Raw genomic sequence first — 24,585 nt, forward strand, 5'->3', positions numbered from 1 at the left:
CTATTTAGACCTAATTTCAAATTATTTGTATCAGTTAAATACAAAAAAGATTTATAGTTTGTATTTCTTCCATTTAAATTAATACTGTCTTAGTCGATTTTTGATAATGATTTTCTAAATCAGTTATTGTTAATAAAACTTGATTTGTTGTTTCAAAAATTATCCTTGTATTTAATCTTGTCTTTTAAAATTGCAGTAAAATTTCATGTTGGCCTTTCTATTAAAGTATTCTTTAATTTGGTATTTATTTTTTCTTAAAATTAATTATTAAATTCTTGTCCTTTTACAATTTAATCATTATTATTAATTCCAAAATTTATTATTGTTGATTTAAAAGCAGTAGCTTTTCAATACATTTGGTTAGGTGATTTTAAATATCGTCATCATCTAGAAAATTGAATCTGGTAAATTTTTCTGATGATTTTTTGTTTAATTTCTTGTCATTTATCTAATAGAAATTTTTAAAATAGTTCTCATTATCATTATTATTTTTTTCAGATCTATTGAGAAGATTAATAATTGTTGCTTATTAAGATAAGAATGTTTTTTTTAATTTTCGTTTTACAGATTTTACTAAGATCATTTAAATATATCGATAATATTAATTTTATAAGCAGGTCTTTTTATGAAAGTGTTTAATTGCCTTTCATTTAATGTAGAATAACTTCTTAATATTTTTGTTATGCAGAGTTGTAACGAAAATCTTTTAAAGATTTTTTATTCAATTCCTTTTCATTTTATAAATTTAAGTTATTTTATATTTTTACATATTAGTTCACCATTTTTCCTTCCTTTCATCACTTCTTTCTTATTACAGCGATCAGTTGATTTCAACGTATCTTGTCTAGTTACATTAGAATAGCCATTTTCTTTACAATAATTTTATAACTCGTTGTAACATAGTCCATGTTTTCCTACATAATAATTTTGTAATGTTTTTAATAGCTCACCTTTGGAGTGATTTTGTTTTACTCTCATTTAAATAGAAAAATTTACCTTCTTAAAAATTGAAATGTTTATAGCTGAAATGTACCTTTGAGTTTTTAAAGCAAAATTTCAATTGATGGTATACACAAACAACGTTTGACATAGTTGATTTATAAAGAGAAAATTTTGTTAGATTTTTTGTTTTTTAAATAAATAAATATTTCATTTCTGGGTATAAACAGATGACATTTGATGGATCTTTCTTATAAAGAAAAAAATTATTTCATTTTCAAAGTTTTTAAAGAACTTCGAATTTCGTTTATGCATGTAGATACATGGTGTTTGGTAGATCTTATTTATAAAGAAAAAATTTATTAGATTTTTATAATTTCAAATTAAATGAAAATTTCGTTTGTGAGTATAGATGAGTTATGGTGGATGTTATTTATAAGGAAAAAATTATATTACATTTTCAATGTTTTTAATTAAATTAATGTTTCATTTATGGGTATAGACAAAGTTTTGGTTGGGTTCAGCAAAAGTAAAATCTTGGTTTATATCATGGAATTTTTAAGAAATGTGGTCTTTAGTCCTGAATTGGTATAGATATAGTACTCCTTCCAGTGAAAGAGAATGTAAACTGTAATGACTCAGTGCTCATAGATTGTTAATGCCACACCATAAACTGGCAGGTTGCTTTAAGAAGGACTGCAGGTGAAACAGCAGTATGTCGCTCTTTCTGGGTTGTTCGAATGTGGAGTGGGGTGCAGACACGGAGGGATGGGGGATGGGGCATGAGTGAGGGAGAAATAAATGCAAAATACATTATATAACTGACAATGAGAAATTTGAAATAGAACAGCAGGAAAGTAGTACAGTATTATTTCTAGTCTGATGTTTCTTAAATTCGATGACCTCGAGGATCTGTGACTGCAACCACACAGAGAGCTGTGACTAAGCGTGTTATATTGACCCTAATACAAATGAAATTGAAAACTTGAGAAATGTGAAAGACTATTTTAATGGTTGTTAATGGAGTTCACCTTGTGCCACAGTATGTTACAGTGAACATTTGGATTGATGAATCTAACGTTACAAGATGGTCGTTAATAGAGGTATGCTGCAGAAACAGAAAGTCACACGGAATCCTTACGACTGACATAGCCTAGATTGGATATTCGGCTCTAAGCATGTGTGACAGAGAGACTTCATCAAATATTTCTAGTACACACTGGCCTTTCATCAGAGCATGATACCGGTGTGCAGTCACCAATGTCGCATTTCACATATCGTAGTCATTCAGATGTGAGTACATATAGAAAATATGAAACTTCCTGGAAGATTAAAACTGTGTGCCGGACCGAGACTCGAACTCGGGACCTTTGCCTTTCGCGGGCAAGTGCTCTACCAACTGAGCTACCCAAGCATGACTCACGCCCCGTCCTCACAGCTTTAATTCCGCCAGTACCTCGTCTCCTACCTTCCAAACTTCACAGAAGTACTCCTGCGAACCTCGTACTACAAACATTCCCCAGGCTGTGGCTAACCCATGTCTCCGCAATATCCTTTCTTCCAGGAGTGCTAGTTCTGCAGGTTTGCAGGAGAGCTTCTGTGAAGTTTGGAAGGTAGGAGATGAGGTACTGGCGGAATTAAAGCTGTGAGGACGGGGCATGGGTCGTGCTTTGGTAGCTCAGTTGGTAGAGCACTTGCCCGTGAAAGGCAAAGGTCCCGAGTTCGAGTCTCGGTCCAGCACACAGTTGCCAGGAAGTTTCATATCAGCACACACTCCGCTGTAGAGTGAAAATTTCATTCAATATAGAAAATATGTTTCCCATGCAGTGAGCGTTAATACCTGGGGATTTCTGCTGAAGTGGGCCACATGATCCACTGCTGTTTCATCGAAATGAAAGTAATGTGGTATTTTAAGTACAATGCGATTCACAGACAGACAGGGTAACTAAAATAATTTATATTTAAGCCTGGCTCAAAACAATACAGTCAGCACATTAGTAAAAATTAGTTCTGTTTTATAACATGCCCATTTCACACAGCTTGCGTACCTTCGTACAGATCTATTTTCAATGCACGCTAGTTCGGAATTTGGAACCCTACAGCAAAATGATCACTGGAGTTCCAATCAGTGGCGTGAGCAACAGTTACACATCTGATCAAAATTATCTGTGCACCTCTCTGAAATGCGGAATTGACCATTAGACGTCACAAGACGTGTACCTGCCAGCTGGTCATAAGAGTTTAGTGACTTAGTGTGTGGACTTGTCATTGGTTGTCACTTGAGTAACAAATCCATATGGGAAAATTCAACCCTTCTTAAGCTGCCTAAGTCCAATCTTCATGATGTGATATAAAAGGCAATTGCGAAGGAACAACCACAGATCGTCGAGCATTCTGAGGGTGGTTGTAACAAATTGGATGAAATCAGCACAAAGAGTCACTCGAAAGTTACAAAGTGCTACCAGATGTCCAGCTACCACAATGATTGTGTTGTGCCTAGGGAGCTAACAGCAATTGGATAAAACGGTAGAGTACCTTCTCATAAGCTACAGATTTGTTGAAAATTTCATTCCTGACTGGAGCTGAATGGAATATCTTTGGGATGAGTTATAACGTCGAATTCGCTCCAGATCCCAGCGGCCGACACCACTACCTTCTTTGGTTTCGGTTCTTTAGGAAGAACGAGCTGTCATTCCTCCATAGATATCCAGACACCTCACTGAAAGTCTTTTCAGCAGTGTTCAAACCGTTATAAAGGTGGAGGGTGGACTCAACGCATATCATTCGACATTTATATGTGTCCGGAAGCTTTTGATCAGATAATGTGCATTTTCTTTTACATCCATACTGTGTAAACCACTATGACGTCCTTGGCAGAGAGTACTTCCTAAGTATTACGGCTCTATTCATGATGCGGTCTTGCTCCTCTTGTATTTCGCGTGTTTGCAGTGTAAATTGTTGTATATGAAGTTCGCCTGTAATGCAAAACACTGTTTTTCATGTGACCCAAACATTTTTCAGCTCCTCTGTGTCATCATCACTGGGTTTTCTTTATTAAAATCGGTGAAATGTGATCTTCTTTGAGTAATAAGTAATCTACGAAACGGAGGTCTGAACACGAGTTTTCATTTGTTTCGCCATTACCTTCATTTTGCATTACATGATGCTGCAGGATCAGCTGTACATTATCAAGCACGAACAGCGTGTCATTTGCAACCAAACGGTGTTGAGGTGAATTTGAATGGCGAGTTAACACATCTCTTTACTTTAAATATATTTTTCCTGTGCCAAGATAGTTCGCACATATAATTGCTGTTACTTACCTTTTCCTTTGGTACATCCGTTTCCTTTTGCGTTCCCATGAGTTACTGATAAGCACGTGCAGATTGAAAGAAATCTGCCAACTTTTGTTATAACTAACACTTTTCGCTTCGCTAAAACACTGTGCAAATTATGTTATTGTGTGTCGTATCACAGTCGTCGTTCACTTGTTCTCAAGCGGATTTGGCACCGAACTCTAGTTTGTGTATGTGTTTGTAAGTGTGTGTAAGTGGGTTTAGCTGACTGTGTTGCCTTTTCTGTAAAGTTCCTCTAATGTATTAAATAGCGTGCTTCTGTACACTTTAGACTTCTCATTTATAAACTTTTTTCAGCTGCTGTCTTCTGTATGTGGAAGTTTTCCTCTACTGTTAATTTTGGCATAGGCTGCATGTAGATTTTAGTTCTTTTAGAACTGTGTTAGTTACAGTTGGGTGATAGCTGTGGGCTCTTAGGAGTCAGCAATTGTGGTATGGAAGTTTTTACTTTTTAGAACTCTGAAGTCTTCTGAATGTCTTGTTTCAAAGTTCCTGAATTTTTTTTTCAATTTACACCGACTGACAAGTGTTGCATGTGAGTTCATATGTACCTGATGTATAGAATTTTTCTGTGGGTGTTCCTTGTGTTCTGAGCTTCCTCTGTGTTGTATTGTCTGGTCTGCATCCTATTTGATGAAAGCCCATCTTTAGTATGTTGTCTGTTCTGTGAACAGATTCGTCACCTTAGTGTGTGCAAGTAATGAGTGGATGAGCAAATGTCTATTAGGTTCAGATTGCTCGAATTCTTATGGGAATCGTCACCTTAGTGTGCGCAAGCAATGATTGGATTGGCATATATGTATTAGGTACATTATGTATGTAGATTGTGGACAGCTGGGAATGTGGATCTTATGGGGAGCATGCAAGGGATAAGTCCCTGCAGTCGTGCTCTTCATCTGTGTCCTCGGTGGCTCGGATGGATAGAGTGTCTGCCATGTAAGCAGGAAATCCTGTGTTTCAGGCCCAGTCGGAGCACACATTTTCAGCTCTCCCCATCGAAGTATATCAACAACATCTGTCATCAGCTGAGGGTTTCAATTAATTATCGTTTATTCACTGACTCGTACAAAAATATTAAATTCCTAATCCTACAAATAACTTTGTAAATATTAAATCAACATCATGAAATTGCAAAACCCTTATTTCTACATCACCTATACATTCACAAACTCATTACATACTAGAATCTTAGCCTTCAAAGGAAATATCACCATTTAGTTTTCTTAACATAGATATGTTGTCAAAGTATGAAATACGAGAAAATATCATTTATCTGTCAAGATTAAAAACCTCAAAAATATTCAGAATGAGATTTTCACTCTGCAGCGGAGTGTGCGCTGATATGAAACTTCTGCCAGGAAGTCTCAAAATTATTGTTAACAAAAATCAGTTTATTGCACAAAACTCTTCAAAAATTAAATATTTTTAAACAATAAAAAACCTCATGTCTTCATAACTTTTTTACAATTTAATCTGATACTAGTCCGTCACAGACAGTCTTTTCTGACATATCTTCAACGTGGTTCATTGAAGTTGTCATCCTCATAGTCTTGCACCTCGATTTGTCTCCTCTGAGACTGGAATGGTGGTCGTCAGAGAGAAAGATTGCACAAGGTTTGAGTGTATAGTCAATGCTTTGTTGCCTTCGTTCCTTTCTGCACGTACCCATGACGAAATTATATTAGAGGTCTAATAATACCAGCATAAAAACTTGCATTCTTCGTTAATCCTCGAATCTTTATGTCAATCCATCGTTGGTTAATTTGTCTCCTATTTTCTATACGAATAGTCATCTCTCATCTCTCGGTGTAACATTTGAAAGTTCTGCAATTTGCCATAAGGAATATCGGACATTAGTATTCCTAGCACAGTTAAAATGGATGTTTTTTTCTTGTTAAATAGATGCAATAATGGTCTCGTATAAGAAGGGATTTGGAGAAGTTTCTTGACTTCTTCCGGTCCAAGTCTTCTTTGCTCCTAATGTTCTGTGTTGAACTGTTGTGTTGGCTGAAGAGCCAACACCGTGTTACTAGAGGAGGCCGAAATGCACGCGTTTTAGCTCATGCTGGCTGGCGTAAGGAGGTAAGAACTATATGACGTGTGGTCTGGAACATGACAAGGAATTAGAATTCAGACAGCGGACATAATTAGTTTGATACTTAACTTTCATCCATTAATGATGAACGTCGCTCTTGGCGGTACATGATTCACAATATTATCTGTTCAGAAGACATAGTAACTGAATATGGCGCCTTGCTAGGTCGTAGCAAATGACGTAGGTGAAGGCTATGCTAAACTATCGTCTCTGCAAATGAGAGCGTATGTAGTCAGTGAACCATCGCTAGCAAAGTCAGCTGTACAACTGGGTCGAGTGCTATGGAGTCTCTCTAGACTAGACCTGCCGTGTGGCGGCGCTCGGTCTGCAATCACAGACAGTGGCGATACGCGGGTCCGATGTATACTAACGGGCCGCGGCCGATTTAAAGGCTACCACCTAGCATGTGTAGTGTCTGGCGGTGACACCACATGAACCATCTTTTCTTTTTGCATCTTGCTATCTTCTCAATTGTGCCTTCATTCTTCTGGGGACCGGGATTTGAGATTTAAGACCTGCTTAACTTTATGTTTGTATAATCCATTCTTGCGGTATTTTTTTTTCAGATCATTGTGTATCCTTTATTGAATCAGGTTGTTCATCAGGATAGATTGGACAGCCTTCCACCATTCTCTTGCTTCCTCCAGTGAGTGTTCATGGAATGTTCCACAGTTGCTGGATTCGTATGGTATGGCGATAGTTTCAGCCATTCTCTATCTTGGGTTAGAAAAATGCGCCTCTTCTTCTTCTGGTGAATTCAAACATTCGCTCGTCCTTGATGTAACACATCCACCTCCATTCCGGTTTGGTGGACATCCGTCATACCTCCTTATGCTGCTCTAAATAGTTTGTTACAGAAGTGCTAGTATCCATCACTTTAGCAAAACTGTTCTTATGAAGATCGTGATACAGTTCCGCACTGTCGCCTGATAAACAAAGTAAGAGCCTACGGAATATCAGACCAGCTGTGTGGCTGGATTGAAGAGTTTTTAGCAAACAGAACACAGCATGTTGTTATCAATGGAAAGACGTCTACAGACGTTAAAGTAACCTCTGGCGTGCCACAGGGGAGTGTTATGGGACCATTGCTTTTCACAATATATATAAATGACCTAGTAGATAGTGTGGGAAGTTCCATGCGGCTTTTCGCGGATGACGCTGTAGTATACAGAGAAGTTGCAGCATTAGAAAATTGTAGCGAAATGCAGGAAGATCTGCAGCGGATGGGCACTTGGTGCAGGGAGTGGCAAATGACCCTTAACATAGACAAATGTAATGTATTGCGAATACATAGAAAGAAGGATCCTTCATTGTATGATTATATGATAGCGGAGCAAACACTGGTAGCAGTTACTTCTGTAATATATCTGGGAGTATGCGTGCAGAACGATTTGAAGTGGAAAGATCATATAAAATTAATTGTTGGTAAGGCGGGTATCAGGTTGAGATTCATTGGGAGAGTCCTTAGAAAATGTAGTCCATCAACAAAGGAGGTGGCTTACAAAACACTCGTTCGACCTATACTTGAGTATTGCTCATCAGTGTGGGATCCGTACCAGATCGGGTTGACGGAGGAGATAGAGAAGATCCAAAGAAGTGCGGCGCGTTTCGTCACAAGGTTATTTGGTAACTGTGATAGTGTTACGGAGATGTTTAACAAACTCAAGTGGCAGACTCTGCAAGAGAGATGCTCTGCATCGCGGTGTAGCTTGCTCGCCAGCTTTCGAGAGGGTGCGTTTCTGGATGAGGTATCGAATATATTGCTACCCCCTACTTATACTTCCCGAGGAGATCACGAATGTAAAATTAGAGACATTAGAGCGCGCACGGAGGCTTTCAGACAGTCGTTCTTCCCACGAACCATACACGACTGGAACAGGAAAGGGAGGTAATGACAGTGGCACGTAAAGTGCCCTCCGCCACACACCGTTGGGTGGCTTGCGGAGTATAAATGTAGATGTAGATGAAGATGTGTGTGACTTCCACATCAATAAAGATCGCGTCATGGCGCATACTGGCTGGGTCCAGGATTCGTCTTAGATCCCAATTTTTTCCCCAGAATTGTTATCCTCTTCGACTGTTATTTCCACCGAGGCGTTTTCTTTCGTCATCTCGAAAGCTGACGTACCAGGCACCCACACTTAGTGTTCCTTCCTCTCATGCCTCTACTCAGTTCTGCTGTCGATCTGACCACAATGATGATGCATCATTCTTGATGACGTCATGTATAATACAACATCGTGCACACGTTTGTCCATCTTACATTCCCAAATTTATCTAAATTACACGTTATGACCGGCTATCTCATCGCAACCATCTCTCCCTTAGAATTCATTACAACCTTTACAAAGACTAAACTACTAGGAGACTTTACAAAAATTCCGTATTTAAACTAGACGTAAGATTCTCCTTATTATACTCTTCATAACTTTACATCTTTTATCCCCATTACATATGTACATTTCCCCTTTTTTTCACTATTTGTATAAAGGTAGTGGTTTCCTCATCTTCATCATGATGGATAGTAAGAGGAAAATTCATGGTGATGAAGGTTGATGTATTAGTAGGTGTGTTTTCTTTTGTCCCAACTACAGTTACATCACATGAACATAAGAACTACGCACCTTTACTCCGACTCCATCGTCTTTTTCTCTGCAATCTCTTCTTTCGGGCATAAGCTGTAACAGGACAAAATGCATATATTCCTATATCTTGTTTTCTTTTTAAAACTTTCTCCACTGTCCAATTCCATTTTCCTAGAGCTTGTACTTTTATTAGTTGTAGTTATCCCTATCTCCTTCTTCTAAACAGTAAACTTTTATATGACTTTCTCCCTCTATCTTACTCTTCCTTATTGAAATCGTCCCTGTGGTAACTTACAACACTCTACTACATACTCCCAGGAAATGACATGTTTCTCGCTTTCCTTAGTAATTCAGTTCTCTTGTAAGGTGGCAACAGCCTTGCACCTTACATGAGCCCATTTAACGTGACACTTTAGGTTTTGTTGTAGTAATACTCTAAATTACGGCGTAGGAAATCTATGTGGAAACGCATCGGCACGCGAGAATTCCGCGATTTAGTAATTATAAGATTTTGTGGAAAGGCAGTATGCGAGACAGAGCTCGGCTGTCCACGCCTAGCCGCCGAAGACCACAACCTGACGGTATGAACGATGAACTGGGGGATTTCTGTAATCCGTTTAGAGAGGGCACAGTGGCCGGCAAGCTCTGAGGGACGCGCAGCTGCAGGTGTTCAAGCGTTTACCAAAACAGAGCAGTGGATAGCTGGAGGGGCTTTCCTGTGCGTGTTCTCGCCTATGTCCCACTAATTTTACGCCTTCGAGCAACTCAAATGGGTCAGGCCAGGAGTTCCAAATAACAAACTTTCAGTGCAAAATTCTGTGTTCGCTACGATGGGGAATCTCGAGTGGTCTCTTGGGAGAAAACTTCTAGTAAATGAGTTATTGCCCACAGCTGTGGTTCTACCCAGCTGGCGAGGGCGGAGTTTACTTGTGAAATTTTGTAGAAATAAAAGAATTGTGGAAAAGTGTTCTATTCCCAGGCCGTACATTGGTCGGCACTGGCAAACAGGGTATTTTGAGAGCTTCTAGTGATGTGATTCGCTCGGTAAAAGTTGAGGTGAGAAAAGAGAGGTGAAGAGCGATCTTGCTGGACTCTCGGTAGAGGTCTTCTGTTCTGGGCTCTCGTACTGAGAGGACGTTAGTCAAGTCGTCTCCCCTCTCAGTCTTTCGTTCTGAGACGATGTTAGCGGCGCCAGCTTATTGCTGACGGAAACATTGTCGCAATTAGAGAAGTTTACTGACAGTGGTCTGGTGTTCGAATACTGTAGGATTGTACTTTCCGAGACGCCGCATGGCTATCGCATGGCCGCGCCGTCGCCGTCGGAGACCGCCGCTACAACAGGAATATTGCGGTGAGATGACTCGCGTTTCGGCCTCTGTTAGGAGTAACGTTAAATAGTTGGATCAATTGCAATTGCTGTTTCCACAGAGGTTTCACAGTACTTTGGAGTGTAGTGGTTCTTCGTGTATATAAGAGATCGCGTTTTGGACCGATTTTAACACAGCTACTGCCAATGCCAGTTGGGAGGATAATTTGTAAATTGTTCATTGTGTTTTATTCAACATTGATCTGAAGGTTATAACAAAATTATTGTGATTCAGTAGAGCCTTTACTTTCAGTAGTTGATACTGAATTCACCCTTTTGCTTTATTTTATTTTTGTGCATGTGTTTGATGTCACCAAACACCCTAAGTGTTCGTGATCTTTCATGTTTGGAAGTAAAAATAGGTGTCATTTATTGTCAACACTACCACTGCAGATTAATTAGGGGGGACAGGGCCACATTTAAATCTAGCGTTATCCATTTTTGCAAACGTCGGACAAGCAATGGGTGAGGTGTTACACTCTCTTACTTCTTATCCCCTAACAATCTGTTATGTCTATTTCCATCACATCTCTATTTAATATCAACTTGTGGTAACTCCCACATATCATAAATGCTTCTCGTTTTCCCCCAAAATATCTCCTCAACAAAATGTCCACCGTCCTTCTTACATAATTCTTTACACACATAATTTCTTGGCTTCCTTTCGACCACAAAAACATCCACTTCTTTCTATTTTACACTACATGTTAAGGGAGAATCTACTAATATTTCGTCAAACTATCCACATGCTAATCTCTATCTTTCTCTTTCTTTCTTCTCATTCCCCATAACACATTTCCTCTGCAGAAGACTTACTTTAGTTCATACTTTATTGTTCCTACTTGACAACAATTCTTTTGATATACTGAGAAAGTTAACCAATCTATTTTAATGAGATAAGTACAAATTAAAATTTTTTATTTGTATGCATTTTCTTAGCTTCCCTAGTCTTTGGCTTAAAGATTTCGCTTTTATTGGAATCTGGATATTTGATACATGTAATTTTTCTTGTGGAGTTAATATTTACTGTTTTACTGTTTATATACTTTCAAGTGAGTTACATGATGCAAGCACAGCTATTTTCTTGTTTTTGTGTTAATCAGTTCAACTGAATTATCATGAACATATTTACTTACTTCCATAGGGCTTTTGTATATCGAAAAGAATTTATGGCTTTGATGTTTCTTCTTGCTAGAGAGATGGTAGGTTTTCACAAGTACTTTTTGTCCTAGTGGAAATACTCGTGATGTTGCCATTTTGTCCACCTGGTTCTTTCTACTTAACACCACAGCTTTCGAACTGTTCAATGCCAGTTTTACTAGATGTCGATCTTGTACTCCTGGTACTGGAGAGTATTTAATTATTTCCTGGATTTATTTGGTGCTGGCTTATTTTTCAGAACAGGTATTGGAGGTAATAAAGTACTGCTATGTGACAATTCCTTTACCAATTCCTGGAAGTCAGTCAAATATCTGTCCCTCATATTATGCTGCTTGCTAAAATACAAACGTCAGAGGGTTCCCAAATCCTTCATCATTCGTTTAGCTGGGTTGATGCTTGGCATATATTTGGAAATATAAATAGGTTTGATTTTATGCCATCGCAGAGTGTTTTTCCACTGTGCTGAACGATATTATGGTCCATTGTCTGACAGCATTTTATCGACACGACCAACCTCTCGAAGGAAATCTTGTCAGTGCTTTCCTTATATTGCTCCCAGTTCCTTTCTTCACAGGAGTAAACATCACGTATTTCTGCATTATTTCTAGGACCACGAAAATGAATACATGACCTCTCTGTGTACGAGGGAATGGGCTCATGAGATATGTTGCTGCTATGAGTCTCAGTTTCTCCGGAATGATACAGAACATTGGTGGTCTCACTTGAAAAGTTACATTTTTAGCTCTCTGGCATTTCTTACATTTATTCAGAACCTGTCTGATTCTTCGCTCCGTATTTGTGAAGTGACAAGGCATCTTTTATTTTAAAAAACATTTCTTAGGACTAAAATTACTGTTACTCCAATGAGTATACCAAATATGCCTATTTATCAGATCCTATGGTATACATGCAACCCATAAACTTGTATCTGTATTATGTCTGTAGAGCAAGACGTTGTTCTTTATGAGATAGAATTGACTAACGACCCTTGATTCCGGGTTTTTCCACTTTCCTTTAACTGTGGCGAGATATGGGTCTTTATCTTGTTCCCTGCCTATCTGTTTTAATGTGTTGGTGACACAATTTTTAAATGCTATATTTTTCAAGTTATACATGGCTGCTTGCTCTTCTTCTGTTACTCCAATGAGTATACCAAATATACCTATTTATCAGATCCTATGGTGGACATGCAACGCATAAACTTGTATCTGTATTACGTCTGTAGAGTAAGACATTGTCCTTTATGAGATAGAATTGAATAACGGCCCTTGATTCTGGGTTTCTCCACTTTCCTTTAACTGTGGCGAGATATGGGTCTTTATCCTGTTCCCTGCCTATCTGTTTTAATGTGTTGGTGACATAACTTTTAAATGCTATATTTTTCAAGTCATACATGACTACTTGCTCTTCTTCTGTATTACTCACTCTACGTTCGTTAGCTCCTTCCGGAAAACTGGAGAGGAGATCAGCTATGATGTTTGATGGCCAACGCACATAGGTGATTCGACAATCATATTCCTGCAGCGTTAACATCCACCGCCCTAAACTTCCTGTCAATATTTTTGCACTTAACATAGATTGTAGTGCTTTATGGTCAGTAAAAACATTGGCTTTTCGACCAAACAGGAAGTATCTGATCTACGAAACCCCATACTACTGCCAAGGCTTCAAACTCTGTGATCGACTAATTTTTTTCACGTTTGGTAACTACTCGACTAGTGGAAGTCCTATCCAGTGTCCATCTTCTCCACATTGTTGAAAGACTACCACCCGCAAGCCTGTTTTAGCACTGTCGGTTGCCATGCTGAATTCCTTCGTCAAATCGGGATTCGTTATAACCAGTGCCATTACCAGTGACTTTTTTAGTTGTTGGATCTCCTGTTCTGCATGGGCATCCCACACCCAGGGCATCTCTTTAGTAGTTAACGCACATAAACGTGGGGTAGCAAGGGATTCTATCCAAATGAAGTTAATGACTCCCAAGAAGCCACGCAACGTCTTTCTCTTGTATGGAGTGCCCATTTCTATATTGTTTGCAGTTTGCTAGGGTTTGGTTCAATTCCCCGTTCAGTAATAATAAGGCCTAAAAACTCAACTTTTTTATTCCCAATACTGGACTTCATTATGTTCACAGCTACTCCATATTCTTTTAATGGCCTTAGAGATTTATTGAGCACCTCATTATGAAGTTTCCATGATGCTGCTGCTACTAATATGTCAGCGAGGTGGCCGGCAACTGCAGTTGAGCGTTTCTAGGCGTTTCAGTCCGGAACCGCACCGCTGCTACGGTCGCAGGTTCGAATCCTGCCTCGGGCATGGATGTGTGTGATGTCCTTAGGTTAGTTAGGTTGAAGTAGTTCGAAGTCTAGGAGACTGATGACCTCAGATGTTAAGTCCCATAGTGCTTAGAGCCACTTTTTTGTCGTCGAGGTAACACGTGAGATTCTGTTGGAGCTCTTTATCCAATACAGTTCCTAAACCTCTTGTAACGGCAGCAGAGGATATGATCAACCCTAAAGAGAGCCTTTTGAACTCACAACTTCGTCCAAATGCTATGAAAACCATATACTTTCCACATTCAGATGTTTGCTCTATTTGCCAAAATCTAGCCCTCAAATCAAGGGAAGAGAAAATCTGGAGCCCTAAGAACTTTTGTCAAAGCTCTTCCAATTTTTCAGTGCGATCGGTCTCAAGAATGATTATGGAATTTATCTGTTGTGCATCAGTGACCTAATATTTCCATCCTTCTTATCCACAATTTGCAATGGACTGTTGTATGTTGAGGTTGAAGTTTTATTAATGTCATCATCTAGCATCTTGTGTAGTTGAGAAAATACTCGTCTTCAGTAACACAGTGGAACAGTGTATCACAGTAGCCAAAGTGGCTTGTGATCTCTAATCTTGAATTCGTATTGAAATTTCTTAATGGCACCGGGGTGTTGCAGAAACACCTCGGCATTTTGCCGTATTACTCCTTCTAATTCGGCTCTGTCTGTCTGAAATATCCCTTACGTGTAGCAACTTATTATCTATTTCTTGATGAATCACCACCATTACTTCGTCATCTGCTTGTATTGCTTCTTTCGCCCACCTATATCGTGGATGTCCGTCCTCCTATTGATACAGATCCAGTTGCATGTTCAGTTGTTTGTAAGCACCTGGCATCTGTTTATGTCTGAATTTTTCTTCAAAGGTACAACACACCACCCGAGCATCATATAACCTTCGTCCATATTGAGTGTGACACGATTTTGACACATGAAATCGGCTCCAATGATTATGGGCACAGACAGTTCTGGCATAGCTACCATGTTCGCTTCTATTTCATGCCACTAACAGAAAAAGTTACAGGCGTATGTCTAGTAATCACCGTCGACGAACCCATAATCGTTTACTTTAACACGTTTCGTCCACAACACTGGTAGCGCATGTTCACTATTATATTTCTCAAAAAGTACTTCCGAAATCGCCGTAAATTCGCTTCCCGTATCAAGGATGACATCTAGGAGCATGCCACCTACCTCAACCCGAACGATCGGTTGCACCTCATGAGTGGCTTTAGTTTCATTTGCATGCATTAAAGCCTCCTCTATCGAGTCATATGTTAACCTGTCAATATGTTTGGCCTGAATTTCCCATTGGTTTCCTACAGTCTCCTTATTCTCCGTATTACTCTTTACACCTGTAACCTGAATGTTCTGGGATGAAGTTATTTGCCCATATTCTTTATCATATGGCTCTATGATCTCTTCATACGTCCTTGTCCTATATACATCGTCTGACCTGTGCATCAGTACTGGTACTGTATATTATCTCCAGCTCTGCCAACCAACGCCTGCTAACAACGCAAGAGTTACTTCATTGTGCACATACATATCAGTTCCCCATCGCTGTATGGATTGCCTAAACACTGATTCTTTTTCGTCATTTCTTCAAAAACTCTAACTGGCTTCTTTTCTCCCGAATTTTCAAGTGACGCCTTCTGTAAAAATTCATATTTTATCCTATTTTGGGATACTGCTGACCAATATCCCTTCAAGAATGCAGACTTATATAGTTCATACGACTGACAGTTTGCAGCGACTCTTTGTATCGTTTCTGCTATAGCGCCTTCCATATCACCACAAATGAAATTAAGTTCATGTCTAAGTGGCCAATGTTCTGGTAAACCGAATCGGTACTGATGTATAAATGTGCGGGAGTGTAAGCAGTTACCGTTTTCCTTGTAATGTTCGAATTTTCTGACTGTCATAAAATTATCATTGTCACATTTTTCTATTGCACCATATGGCTCTTGTGTTTTCGCACCATTTTCTGTTCCCTAAAATTGCGTCATGTTTTCCTTTATTCGCACTACAACGTTTGGATCCTGAGACGACATATTTGAGTCTCATCTAGCCTCGCATCTACACAGTGGTGTGCAGTTATCTAAACTGTGCCGTTCCTCATGTATCGGACTGGAAGATACGTTTAAATTTAGCGTTACTGGATCAGTGTTTTGTCTCTGTACTTGCTTCATATTGATCTTCGGTATATGGCCTGTTGTACTGTAACTCGTAAATTGAGAATTTGGTACGGGTGATACAATTAACTATTCTGTTATCGCGCCATTCGCGTACGTTGCCGGCCAGTGTGGCCACGCGGTTAAAGGCGCTTCAGTCTGGAACCGCGCGACCGCTACGGCCGCAGGTTCGAATCCTGCCTCGGGCATGGATGTGTGTGATGTCCTTTGGTTAGTTAGGTTTAAGTAGTTCTAAGTTCTAGGGGACTGATGACTTCAGATGTTAAGTCCCACAGTGCTCAGAGCCATTTGAACCATTCGCGTACGTTCGGAGGGTCGGCCGCCGCTCTGTTGATATGCGCGCTGTTACCGCTTCTCGCACCATTGTCTGATGTGAACGTACATTACCTGATTCGTTTACCCGTCTCAACTGTACTTCTACTATTTGCTTCTGTTTCGGATCGTAAAACACTGACGCAACATCTTGTGGAGATACAATTAGAATCTCATGACTTTTTTGTGTTTCCGCAACTGACACTGAAGATTGCATACCGGACTTGATTACCTCTGGATTTTTTCCCCCACTATGTTAGATTATAATACCGATTCCATCGCCTCACTAATGATTTCTGTACGGTTCTCAATACACTGCTTAAGTTCTGTATGAAGCTGCTCATACTGATGCTTATTTTTCGAGACGATGTTTACAATGCGTGTATCGAATCTTTTTAACGCGGCTCGTGTGACGCGTTTTCTGACATTGAGTTCTTCCACGATTTGTTGCGCTTTACCAGATGCCTTACGTGCTAAATGATCAACTCTTTGGTTGATATTAGACACTGCAATCTGCACCTGGTCAGTGTCAGTACGCGTCTTTTTCTGATCGGCCATAACCGATAGAATTACTTCGCGCTAGCCTCTCGTCTCTTTCCGGATTTCAATAAACTGCTCATTAACTTCCGTTGGCATCTTTTGCTGATCTCTTGCGAACTTTTTCGAACCCATCATTGGTTTCAATCTTGAGACCATTTAAAGCAGGATTTGTGGCTACTAAACCTGCACTTGTTTCTGTAAGTCTGTTAACTCTTCATTTCTTTCTGTTTTTTAGTCTGCTAATCAAGCTTTCATTTCTGTTTTTAAGTCTGCTGACCCTGGTCTCATCGTTTCACTTGTTTGCTTGACCACAATAATGAGTTGTTTCAACTTTGCGAACACACTATCAGACTCTTCGCCATAGTCATCTGTCACCATTTGGTGTAAATTGTGCCGTTCTCGTCTTTCATGTGATTTCTCACCGACGTCTGGTCATAGTGCTGACGCACTTACAATCTTTCCGTAGGAAACTGTCCCATTTGATTCGGAACTACAACATTTACTTCAACGTACCGAAGAACCACTGTATCCGTCATCTCATCGGTTTTGTGCAGTCTCAGCCAGAGATACCGATCGCGAAAGTGCAACCATTCTCTCTGCATTATTTCTTCATTCGTTTTCGTGACTCGCATTCGACATATTTTGTTGTACGTCATTTTCTATCCTATTAAGATCTTCAGGTTGCTCTAAATGCGATGATATACGTCCTCCTCCATCTCAGACCATCTAACTGACTTATGTCTTTCACGATTTGCACGAGCCTTAGCTCTGATCAACATGAAGTTATATGACCTGATGCGTCACCACAATATCATAGAAAGTCTTTTATGTCATTATCACATCTTTATGAACAGCGTTTACAGTTTGTGGGTACTCAAACCAATTCAGAAACGCCTTGAATAACTTTGCGCGCTCTAGAAAGGTCATACACAAACTATTTTTACTCAAAACACAAATGTTTCAAGTTTCACTGAGTTGATCAATATTAAGACAAATCATCCGATTCCATTCTAAGTTCAGTGCTATTTAAGATGACCATCAAATCTATGGAGGATGGTTAGTTTTTGTGACAAGATGAGCAAAAGATTACTCAAGGTTGCTCGAGTTCACAGTGGATGCAAACTGGTGATCCAACAATTTTACGCCTCTGCCAGCAGCATTTGTCTTTAGCTGTGATGTGTTGTTGGCTGCATAGCTGCTCTCGCTCTCTGAAAATCCTATAAAAACCTAATCAAAATCTTTACTGATTTTATCAGCTGAAACTGTCCTACAGTTCTCGTTAGGCGAGAAAACATGCACTCATCAGTAGTCTGGAAAATATGGCGACATACACGTGCATAGATGTAGCAGCATGCATACTCCAAAGTCCTCTCAGATCTCGGAAGAACAATTAACTGCGTGGTTGTTTCGTTCCTCCACTATCGGAGCTCAACGACTCTTCAGCTAATTTGTAGCTGAATGTCAGCCAAAGTGATTGCAGTGTTCAAGGGAAAATTCCTCTTTTGGCATCGTACAGAGCGTGATGAGCCCTGTTCTACACTTGACGCTGGTTCACAGGAGAAATGGTTCAAATGGCTCTGAGCACTATGGGACTCAACATCTATGGTCATCTGTCCCCTAGAACTTAGAACTACTTAAACCTAATTAACCTAAGGACATCACACACATCCATGCCCAAAGCAGGATTCGAACCTGCGACCATAGCAGTACCGCGGTTCCGGACTGCAGCGCCTAGAACCGCAAGACCACCGAGGCCGGCTCGGTTCACAGGAGAGTCCTCGAAGTTTTCGGTAGTGTGTCTTTTGTAACAAACTGTCCCCTACCTGTGTTCTTACGTGCTTCACGTCAGGGCTTTTTCGGACCAATGGGAGAGTTCCTTTCATCTTGTGGAAATTACCTCTGCCAATCGCAGAGGGACTACCTTTAAACTGCATCGAAATATCGCCCTATTTACTCCTTCCAAGTTTATTTCAGCCAACCGGCCATTTTGTGCCTGCTCCTGCGCCTAAAAGCTACACGCATACATCACGAGCATACCACTGGCCTTTCACACAATCAACTGCGTCGTTAGTCCATTTGAATCCATTTGGGAATTCCCCAACGCAGTTTTGTAAATAATTTCTCTGTCGCAGACAGCGCTGGGCTGCTACCTGCTCCCCTCACTGTATCATCCGTCGCGTTCATTGTCTCTCTCACTTCGGGTCACCCACCCCTGTTAGAAGCCTTTTTTTGTATGTGGGCTGTGGTGGTGCCACTTGTGTCTGCCCCAAAATAAAGTGTTTTTCTAGTAGTTGTTTCACCTTTTGCTTATTGACATGCAGGATTAGGTGTTTGGTGTGATAATACTGTCGAATTAAGTGTCATCCCTTTGCATTACATGCTGTAAATTTTGGTTGGCAAATATGCTCACTGTCACCAAAGTATTCAGGGACATATCCATGTACTTGTTAATATTTACAATATCTCATGTAAGGTGCAAAATTAACATTCATTCAGGCTGCCACTTCACAACATTTTTAATGTGGCTTTAGAACCATTTTGCAACTCTACAATGTTCAACTTGAGTTTTCAGAGGTGAAGAGGGTTTTTTCTTATTGTCAAAAATCGTTGCCTGATGTGTGAGTCAAAACTAGTTGTTAGGTAAAGTTAGCTAGAATTACTCCAACAGACTACCAACCTACACAAAGTAGTCATTCATGATTGTTTCATGAAGAACGATGTTCCACACTCTCTGGAGGTCGAAAGCAACTTGTTTGAGACAGTCATTTCTTTGTTTGTCTACATCAGTATTCACTAGCTGTCTATCCAATGCATGTTTTGACTTGATTCTTTAATGACTGATATGAAATCACATAGCAGCAACCAGCACAAACTGACAGCATGGTAGGATGCGGAAATTTCTGCTGAAACCTTTGCTTTACAGTTTTGATTCTATGCTGATGTAGGTATTTATACTCTGCTCCTAAATACAATGCATTACAAAGCAAACTACTGATATTGACCACTCTCAAATCTTGACGTATTGAAATCGCATTTCTTCTGATATAATTTCCTAGGTAAGGATGTAGTTACCTTCTCTCATGCAGCATATTATATGAAGAGTGTTCATATATGTTATATCAGCTCAAAGATAACCTAAAAACCTGAAAAGTGCAAATTTTCGCGCTGTGAGAATTCTGTACAAATTATACTATGTTCCATAAAATCTCTGGCGTTCAGCCACATAAATTTCAGTTCTTCTTCTAATATTTCGGCTGTATACCATCCAGCCATCTTCGGACTGAGCCATGGTGACTGCACTCCAGATGCAGACGCAGCAGCTGGACAAGCTTCCTAAGTGCGGCCTGGAGCAGGCTAAGCACAATGTGCTGCTCCTGCAGGACCTGATGTGATCATGATATGTGACCTGACGGACTGAGGGTACAAATAGGTGATGTGGATTTGTCCTGAGTCTGGACACACGCCTTAATGGCTGGTAATGAGTGGAGTGCCCAAGGATATGCATAGATCGCTTTTGTCATAGGTGTAACGGCGAGTCTGTAGATGGGTCACACAGTGGAGACTGCTGCTGACATGACAGGACTCCCCTGTAAACTCGCACTTGGCTGAGACCACATAAATATGTTTCCAGTCAGAGGGCGTGAAGAGAGGGTGGCTGTTGATAAGCTTAAGGTCCTTCCTTGATATTAGAGAGCGCAGAATCCTATGCTGCGGGACAGAATCATAGGGCTCATGAGGAGGAGAAGGTTTGGGCCTGTCTGGAGAAGAGTAAGGGTAGGGATTGTCCATGTTCAGGTATGACCCATCATGAAGCGACGCAGCGACCATCTGCAGCACAGACTGCAGGCTGCGCTCATCTGGGAGTGGTAGGCATGCAGGCAGGGTGGCCTCCAACGCCGCCTCAATGAGAGAGGGTGTCGCAGTGTGTGTCCCTTTAACAAGCGTCCCCTGGCCAGTCTCACCTTTGGGAGGAAGAGCAGACAGCTCCACATCCATCGGCAACAACTTGGCCAACTGCAGGTTAGTCGGAAGAGGGCCTAAGTCCTTCTCGGTGGCGGCGTCCATCCCTACCGGTTGCCTCGCAGTGTGGATGGCAGTAGGGGCAGACGCCTTTTTGAGAGCTCGCAGCTTGTCATGCAGTTTTTGCAGCTGGCAATGGACAGCAGTGAGATCAACCTTCATGGCGGCCCTCTCGGTCACAAAGCAGCATGGAAGGCAGCCTATGCATCGTCCGAGGCGGTCTCACGATGGTGCGGCCCACTCCCCCCACTAGAGTGGGGACAGAGGAGGGGGTGCGGTACGGCCGTCCTATCGCTGGTGAGCGCCGCAGGGCGTGGGGCGGACTTCTGACCCCAGAAGTCTTTGATGTAGCTGCAGCTGGTTGAGTTGGCCACGTGAGACCCGCCGCAATTCACGCAATTGGGAGCCACGCTAAGTGGCTTGGGGCACTCACGTGTATAGTACGCATGCGCACACTTCAAACATGCAACCGTACCTGCATGACTTTGTGAGATGCCCCACATGTTGGCTCTTACTGCGTTGCTGCACTGTACTCTTCGTAGGCTTCCATCTGTCGTTGCGACCGTTTCATCAGAAGCTCGAGCGCGACAGCATGCTTGCCTCTCTTTTCGCGTAGGGACATTTCAGCTGGCGAAATGTGAGTGACATAGGTGAGAGTGCGACGAAGTGACCAGCAGTGAGGGGAGCAGCAGAGTGCGTGGACGCTCCAGCACTTACTCTGTCCATTTAGACCCGCGGGCACAACAGTGCACATGCAACCACAGATACACAAGGCACCAGAGACGTTGATCGGCGGCAAACAGGAATGACATATGCATGGAATTAGATCTATAACTGCGCGGTCGATCCACAAGGTGATATCGATGTGTCATTGCGAGCTGCACCGTCGCGACCTCTTTGTGAGTTTATTATAGAAAGTAGCGAATTCCATGATTTATTCAAGCTTAAGTCGCTATCTCTATTAATTAAATTCGTCGCCAACAGATATTCAATAGCTTCTGTCACCACTGAGTTTCAGGAAGATGAAGTTGAGGTTGAAATCTCGACATTACCATACACCATAGAGCTATTGCAGATCTGTTAGGTTGTAAGAGAGTAGTTAGATTTTTTATATCTGGACCAATAGACCAATCTAATAAAAAATAAAAACTTACTCGCTTTTCATTTTCCATAATGTTGATCTAATGATCCTAACCATACAAAATCTAACTACTATCCCCTTTACCTAATAATATATTATAATATAATATAATAATACAATTACAGCAATAAAAAAAATAATTTTTACATACAATTCCCATAGGTGAACGAAATAAATATATTACAAAAATAAATACATAAAATTATTTACTTTCCACTTTATCAGCCATATGATCCTTATGAACTGTTGTTTTTAAATGTTTTTTGAAGGAAGATAGATTTACAGTTTTACCACATTTACAAGCAAAAATTAATTCAAATCCACTAGTTAACGAAAGTAAATTTTAGTAAATTATAAATGGACAACAAACAATGGACAAAATTAAGAAAATTTAAATGAATTAGTTGACTAAGGAAAATTGTATTGCTAATTTAAGCAAAATACACTACTTAACAAAAGTAAATTTTAGTAAATTATAAATGGACAACAAGAAATTGAGTACAATAAGATAACAAAAAAATGAATTAGTTAACAAATGTAAATCGTACTATTTGTGTAAGCAAATTGTATAAGTTAAGAAAAGTAAATTATAGTAAATAATAAATGGACAACAAAAACGCACAACAATAAGAAAATGAAAATGAATTACTTCACAAAATTAAATTGTAATGTTTATGTAAGTAAATTGTGTAGGTTAACAGAACCAAATTTTAGTGAATTATAGATGGGCAACAAAATTGGACAACATTAAGGAAATAAATAGTGAATTAGTTAACAAAGGTAAATTTTTTTGCTTATGTAAGTAAATTGTATAAGTTAACAAAAGTAAATGTTTGTAAATTATAAATGGACAGCAAAAATGGACAACAATAAGAAAGTATGCAATGAGTTAATTAAGAAAGGTAAATTGTCTTGTTTAACTAATTAAATTGTATAATTTAACAAAAGTAAATTGTTGTTAACGATAAATGATCAGCAAAAAACGGACAACAATATGAAAATGAAAAATGAATAAGTTAACAAAGGTAAATTTTATTGTCAAAGTAAGTATAATGCATTACTTAACAAAAGTAAATTTTACTAAATTGTAAATGAACAACAATATTAAAAAATGAATTAGTTAACAAACGTAAATTGTATTGTTTATGTAAGTAAAATGTATCAGTTAACAAAAGTAATTTGTAGTAAATTATAAATGAACAACTATAAGAAATTAAAAAATGATTTAGTTAACTCAGGTAAATCCCATTGTTTCTGTAAGTAAACTGTGTAAGTTAACAATAGAAAATATCAGTAAAATACAAATGGACTATAAAAAATGGACAACTATAAGAAAATAAAAAATGAATTAGTAAACAATGTTAAAATGTATTGATTATGTAAATAATCAAAAGGGAATTTAAGTAAATTATATATGCACACCAAAAAATTGACAATAATAAGAAAATAAAAAATGATTTAGCTAACTAAGTTTTGTTGTATAGTTTATGTTACTAAATTGTATAGGTTAACAAAAGTAAATTTTAGTAAATTATAAATGGACAACAAAAACTGAAAAACAACAAAAAAATAAAAAATGAATTATTTTACAGAGCTAAATTGGTTGATAAATTTACGTAAAATGTATTTGTTAACAAAAGTAAACATTAGTAAATTATAAATGGAAAACCAAGAGAAAATAATAAATGAGATAGTTAACAAACGTAGATTATGTTGTTTATGTAAATAAATTCTATTAGTATACAAAAGCAAATTTTAGTAAATTATAAAAGGACGACAAATAGAAAATAAAAATACATTAGTTAACAAAGGTAAATTGTATTAATTATGCAAGTAAATTGTACAATTTAACAAGTGGGAATTTTAGTAAATTATAAATGGGCAAAAAAATTTACAACAATAAGAGATAAAAGTGAATTAGTAAAGGTCAATTGTATTGTTTATGTAAGTAAATTGTATAAGTTAACAAAATTAAATTTTATTTAGTTATGGATGGAGAACAAAAAATAGACAACAATAGGAAAATAAAAAATGAATAATTTAACAAAGGTTAATTTCATTGTTTATGCACATAAATTGTACAAGTTAACAAACGTAAATTTTAGTAAATTAAAAATGGATACCAAGAAGAAAATAAAAAGTGAATTAGTTAACAAAGGTAAATTGTATTGATTATGTAATTAAATTGTATAATTAAGCATGTGGTGATTTTAGTAGATAATAAATGGACAGCAAAAAATTGACAACAAAAAGAAAATAAATCATGAATTAATTTACAAAGGGAAATTCTATTGTTCATGTTAGTAAATTGTATAAGTTTCCAAAAATAAACTTTAGTAAATTCTAAATGGACAGCAAAAATGGACACAAATAAGAAAATAAAAAATGAATCAGTTAACAAAGATCAATTGTATTGTCAATGTAACTATAATGCATTAGTTACCAAAATTAAATTTTAGTAAATTATAAATGGACAATAAAAAACTACAACAATAAGAATATAATAACTATTTAAGAAATGAAGGTAAATTGTATTGGTTATGTAAGT

The sequence above is a fragment of the Schistocerca piceifrons genome, chromosome X (genome assembly GCF_021461385.2).
Source record: "Schistocerca piceifrons isolate TAMUIC-IGC-003096 chromosome X, iqSchPice1.1, whole genome shotgun sequence".
NCBI lineage: Eukaryota > Metazoa > Arthropoda > Insecta > Orthoptera > Acrididae > Schistocerca > Schistocerca piceifrons.